The sequence below is a fragment of the Dipodomys ordii genome, unplaced genomic scaffold (assembly GCF_000151885.1).
Source record: "Dipodomys ordii isolate 6190 unplaced genomic scaffold, Dord_2.0 Scaffold78, whole genome shotgun sequence".
In the NCBI taxonomy this organism is placed as follows: Eukaryota; Metazoa; Chordata; class Mammalia; order Rodentia; family Heteromyidae; genus Dipodomys; species Dipodomys ordii.
In genome coordinates, this window is record NW_012267294.1 from 161,654 (window position 1) to 168,103 (window position 6,450).

A 6,450-nucleotide genomic window follows, 5' to 3' on the forward strand; every position below is an offset into this window, starting at 1 on the left:
CGCTCTACCACTTGAGCCACAGCGCCACTTCCAGCTTTTTCTTTTTGCTTATGTGGTGCTGAGGAATCAAACCCAGGGCCTCAGGCATACAAGGCAAGCGCTCTACCACTGAGCCACCTTCCCAGCCCCTCCAAGATTTCTTTATCCCTCCTCTTGTACTGACAGCACAAGCTGAACATTCTGCTTATGCGATTTATTTTCTTTATTTCCTTCCTTCTTTCCTCCTTTCCTTTTTTGTTCTTATCTTCTTGACTTTTGTCCCAAGATGTTTATCCATTGTTCCTTTCCCTACTGGAATTCGCAGATGGGCTCAGAGGAAGGAAAGGTTGAAGGAGCCAAAGGAACAAAATGGAGTGCTTTCCTTCAGCCTTATCATCTGAAATGATGCTCTCCTCCCAGGCCCTCCTGATTGCTTGTGTAAGCAATCTCCAGTACCAAAATGTATGTACTTAACAGCTCTTCATAATCATGATACGCCAACACCCTATCAACATGATTAAAATATATACCTGCCAAACCTGAGCAAGGAGGGGATATTTCATACCAAATTGCAAAAATCAGTGATAGAGCTGTCTTGGCATCTGTTATTCTAGCTTCTAGGAGGCTGAGATCTGGAGGATCTATAAGGTTTGAGGCCACCTGGGCAGAAAAGTTTGTGAAACTCTTCAAAGTAATCAAGAAAAAGCAGGGCTAGAAGGTGTGACTCAAGTGGTAAAGTGTCAGCTGAGAAGCAAGCCAAGGGAGTGTGAAGCCTTGAGTACACACCCAAGTACCACCAAAAGAAATCAATAGCAGAAATTGTCCATTATCAACTCACCATCTTCTGTCTTGGTCTCCTATCACTTCTTCCTACTAATAGGATTCTTGTCTGCTAGAAACTCCGCGAAATCCTTTGACACACCTTTATTGTAGTTTTGTTCATTTGTTTATTTGTTTTCAGACAACAGCTCAAGCTAGCCCAGATCCTACTCACAATCCTCCTTTTTCTACTTCCTGTGTCCTGGGATTATAGTCCTGCACTACCACGCCCTGCCCTTCTGAAATCCTTCCCTTCAAAGAAAGGAGATGTAGAGTTCAGGTGAGGGAGATTTAGAACTATGCAGGCAGCACAGAGAAGAAGAGAATGAGGATCCACTCCAGAGGGGAGAGGCCTGAGGCCCCTGGATCAGAGCCGGCTTGTCTGTGCTCTGAGCCTTCTGAATATGTGCTCTAAAGCAAAGGTCCAATGAAGATGTTCACAGGAAACCATGAACATTACACTTGCCAAGCAGGGAAAGACAGGGTCGAGGAGGGGATAATAAAGATACAAGGAGAAATCCAGGAAGATGTCATTGCTCTTCCTGCCCTGGGACTCCTCTTTGGAGAAATCTATTACATTTGCTTCCCACTAACTTAGCTCCTGTAATAAATCATTCACTCTTACACTCTGTCTCTTGGCCTTTATGGCCTTTCAGGCCTCCTATGGGGTAAGGTGGCTCTCTCTGGTCAGGGGGTTATACCTACTTACCAGTTACCAACAGGTAAATGGTCTGGGATTCTTCTTTTTATTGCTCCTTGCTAAACTCTCAAATTCTTACTCTATCTTTCTCAGTCCTTTCTGTCAATCATTTACTGAATTGAAACAATGAACCCAAGGCCTAGGTGGTAACATAATTGCCAAAGGACTAAATTACATAACAATTTAAAGGTCTATGAGTATGAAGAAGCCACATCCATATTGAAAAGCCTGCTTTGGCTTTGGCTGATGAGAACATGATTTGTTCAAAAGCAAAAAGACTATCTTTGGTGACTTTTAATAATCATTTCCTAAGAATCTGGTAGCTTACCTGAGATCCACATGGCTACTAGATGAGAGTATAGGAATGTTGTATCACTAAAGTTTGACCAACCTCTCACTTGTATCAACTCTAAATCTAGAAATGCGGTAATATCTGAATTCTGTAGAAGATATTTCCTTACATTGCTATGGCCCTGTCTACCCCCAAAAGGCTAAGGGATAATACCTAAGCCCTGAGTTCAAGTCCCAATACCAGTACACACACACACATACACACGCACGCACGTGCGCATGGGTAAAAAATTTGCTGGACCAAAGAGATTGGTTTTATAGACAGAGAAAGACAAAAACAAAGAACAAAAAACAGCTTGGCCATTTTAAAGTTAATTTCCTTGTAAGGTCCATTGATAAGTTATCTTTCAGTTATCTTGGGATAAGTTTTGTGTAGAAGGATTAATGCAGAAGAAACATCACTACAGTGCCAACTAACACTAGCCTGCTTTTTTTTTTTTTTTTTTTGCCAGTTCTGGTACTTGAACTCAGGGCCTGGGCACTGTCCTTGAGCTTCTTTTGCTTAAGGCTAACACTCTACCATTTGAGCCACAAGCGCCACTTCCGGCTTTTTCTGTTTATGTGCTGAGGAATGGAACCCAGGGCTTCATGAATGCTGGACAATCACTTTACTACTAAGCCACATTCCCAGCCCCTAACTTTAGCCTGTTTGAGAATTTTTCCTGTTGTCTCTTTCTCTCCTGATTACCAACACCAACTCCCCACCCCCCCTTCTCTTTGTGCCAGAACTGGCACTTGAACTCAGGGCTTCACACTCTCACTTAGCTTTCTTTTACTCAAGGCTGACTGGTATGCCACTTGATCCATAACTCCACGTCTGGCTTTTTGCTGGCTAATTTAGATAAGAGTCTCATGAACTTATTTTTTTTTTTTGCAGGGGGGGCCCGGTTGTGGGGCCTGAACTCTGGGCCTGGATGCTGTCCCTCAGCTCTTCAGCTCAAGGCTAGTGCTCTACCACTTGAGCCACAGCACCAATTCCAGCTTTTTTCTTTTTGCTTATGTGGTGCTGAGGAATCGAACCCAGGGTCTCATGCATGCAAGGCAAGCGCTCTACCACTGAGCCACCTTCCCAGCCCTACCATGAACTTATAATAATGCAATACTCTTTTAACGGAACCACTTTGATCAACCTTTCCCCTTTCCATTTATTCTCACATAGCATCCAGAACTATTGCATTAAAATCTAAGAGTCACTCCTCTCATAAAAATCCCATTGTGGGGTTGGAGCTGTGGCTCAGGTTGTAGAGAATGTGTCTAGCAAGCATAAGGTTTCAGGTTCCACTTCCAGTATCACCAAAACACAACAAATGGCATGCCTACTTACTCAGACCTGTCTGGTTTTGTTTTGTCTGTCAGGGACTTAAACTCAAGGCCTGGGTGCTGTCCCTAAGCTTTCTTGCTCAAGGCTAGCACTCTACCACTTGAACCACAGCTCCATTTTTGGCTTTTTTTGGGGGGGAGGGAAGGGATAGTTAATTGGAGATAAGAGTTTCATGAACTTTCCTTCCTGGACTGGCTTTGAACAACAATCCTGAGTAGTCGGGATTATAAGCACAAGCCACTAGCACCTGGCTTCTCTTCTTTTTCTTTTTTTTTTGGGGGGGTGGGAGTCCGGTCATGGGGCCTGAACTCTGGGCCTGGGCGCTGTCCCTCAGCTCTTCAGCTCAAGGCTAGCGCTCTACCACTTGAGCCATAGCTCCACTTCCGGCTTTTTTCTTTTTGCTTATGTGGTGCTGGGGAATCGAACCCAGGGCCTCAGGAATGCAAGGCAAGTGCTCTACCACTGAGCCACCTTCCCAGCCCTGGCTTCTCTTCTTTTTCATTGTGACGAAGATTTGAACATCTAGAAATAACTAGAAACTACTATTTGATAGTATGCATTGCGTAGTTCACATGCATTGTCCTGGCTAATTTCCCCAGGTGTCCAGTTGGAGGTGTCTTATCTCCATGTTATCCAACCTTAACTAGACACTGCCTTGCAGAGGTCAGGACAGATCCAAGGCGGATGATGAATGATCAGCTCAGTGCCTTGAGTGTCCCGGCTCCATTTCCACAGCATGAGTGACTATGGGTGGCTTGTATCTCGTGACTGGCTGCTGCCTTTATTTCCCTTCCCACTCAGCTCTCAGCCCTGCAGATGTGGCCACGCCTACGGAGGCCCCACTAACAGATCAGAGGCACTGTCTGTGCTCTCCCCCCCACCCTCAGAAATAGGAAGGGGAGAAACTCTTAGCCCACATCCTGCTTTTAAGTGAAGTTCCCACAGGTGGGTCAAGCAGGCAAAAAAACATGCAACATCTTTCAGTTCCTAGCAAACTTAGTCACTACGATGCTGGGCGCCCAAGAGATCACCTGTTCATTATCATCCACAAGAACGGACCTGCTGTGTGTACAAATGAATGATATGAATGATGCATTAATTATTATTAGTGTGTGTGTGTGTGTGTGTGTGTGTGTGTGTGTGTGAGTCCTAGGGATTGAACTCAGGGCCTGGCTGCTCTCCATTAGCTTTTTTCACCCAAGGCTGGCTCTCCACCACTTGAGCCACCGCTCCACTTCTGGCTTTCAGCTGGTTGTTTGGAGATAAGAGTTTTAGGGACTTTCCAGCCAGGGCTGGCTTTGGGTGATCCTCAGATCTCAGCCTCCTGAGTAGCTAGGATTACAGGTGTGAGCCATTGTTGCCTGGCTCACTCATCCATTCCACACTTGCTCATTTAGCAGTGACTTGTGGAGCACCTCCTTTTTGGTTTGTTTGTTCATTTGTTTGTTCGTTTTGGGGGAGCAAAAGCCTAGGTTAGTTTCAGACACTCCATCTTCTTGCCTTTGCCTTCCAAGGGCTGGAATTATAGCTGTTCACTGCTAAATCAGGCTCTGAAGTACTGTTTTGTTTAAGACAAAAGTTCCAAGATATATGAGAGATGGGCAAGAAACAGTCTCGAGCTCACATCCGATGTCGTGGAAGGAAGAAGTTTTTTTTTTAAATTTAATTTTATTTTATTTGTGAACATACTGTACAGAGGGGTTACAATTGCATGGGCAGGATAATGCGTACATTTCTTACCAAGCATTGCATCCTCCTCCTTTGTTTACCCTTCCCATCCCTTCCCAGCCTCCCCCTCCCCCCATCCCAATCGGAAGGAAGAAGTTTTAAAGCCCTTTATTGAAGTTATTGTTTCTATCAGTCCAGCACACCAAGTCCAGAAGAATGTATGCGTGAGATGCTTAGATCAGGTATGACAGTAATTTCTCATGCGTCTCATAACTTCTCAGTGACATTTCCGTACAAAGTGGGTGTTGGGGATGGGGGCGGGGCCTTTGGTGTACATTATCTTCCTCCCTGCTTTTTCACTCGCCTGAGTTTATTTAGGCTCCGTGAGTGCTGCACAGGCTCATAGCGCTCAGCAGAGGGCAAATGCCCCTCTCCTTTACGGCTCTACTTCCTCTCTGAGTCCTAAGACTTGAAACTTCTCTCCTGTGTCCTCTTACTGGATATCCCACTGGTGCTGAGATGTGCTAAAAACAATTAATCTCTTCCTCAGACTTAGACAACAATAACAAAAATCACAGCAAGTTTAGACCTAAACCAGGCCCCCAAAGCAAGGATAGAAAGGTGAAGCCTCAAAAATTCAAGTGAGACCAAAGGATGATACTCTTAGGAGTGGAACACAATGGTGCAATGCCTATGTGTGTCTGATCATATAATATAATATTTATTGAGCCGGGTGCCAGTGCTTACACCTGTAATCCTAGCTACTCAGGAGGCTGAGATGTGAGGATCATGGTTTGAACAGCCTGCATGGGCAGATACAGTACCTTCTCTGGACACTTAGCACTGAGCCATACAACTGTTGTGTTACCAGACAACTGCCACAAGAGGGCGATGTTTCTTTTGGTCACCTGCTGCTGGAGGTAGCTCCGAAGTAGAGGAGAGCTCTCCCTGCAGCCAAGATCTGGAGTAGGCGACAGTGCCTCACCTTTGCGTTTATATGGCAAGAAATAAACATCCTCATACCTGTCTGGTAAGTCTCAGTTCCCATAGTGCCCCTACACTCTCATTCATCATCCCCAATTGTTCCTGCCTGCCATAGGGCACCTGATTCATACTGGAGACCTCTCTAAGGACTTAGCTCAGTATGTCTGTACTCCTCCTTCCTATTAGTGTGCAGACTCGCTGAGCCTGATCCCACCACCCAAGCTCAAAGCCTGCTTTCTGGAGAAAGCCAGCCTGGCTGATACACAGCAGTACAGAATTTCCCACAATCCTCTTTTCCAGCTTTGGTGTTTGCCTTTAATTCTCTCCTCCATTTTTCCTTGCATATAGCACTGTCGTGCAACTGCTTTCCCAGGTTACAAGCTGGAGCTGTAAATCAAGATATCCTGATTGGAGTACATTATAATTTTTTAATTGCCCCCAAATACTATAAACAAAATATAAATATTTTTTATTTTTCTTTTAAAATTACCTTTAAAAATCAAAACAACATTGAGATACCACCTCACCCCAGCTAGAATGGCTATAATCAAAAACTCTAATAACAACAGATGCTGGAGGAGATGTGGACAGAAGGGAACCTTACTTCATTGTTGGTGGGAGTGTAAAC

The 6,450-nt window shown here is 44.8% G+C and overlaps 1 protein-coding gene across 3 annotated transcripts in view; it reads left to right on the plus strand.

Annotated features, from left to right (window-relative positions):
- The first annotated feature begins 5,799 nt into the window (after positions 1 to 5,799).
- Chi3l2 (chitinase 3-like 2) overlaps positions 5,800 to 6,450 on the plus strand; it is a 24,998-nt gene continuing 24,347 nt past the window's right edge. For 2 of the 3 annotated variants that reach the window (XM_013024645.1, XM_013024644.1), the window contains exon 1: positions 5,800 to 5,868. The gene's annotated coding sequence lies outside the window, so the exon portion shown is untranslated. The remainder of the gene's footprint in view (positions 5,869 to 6,450) is intronic. The other variant, XM_013024646.1, reaches the window with a different exon arrangement.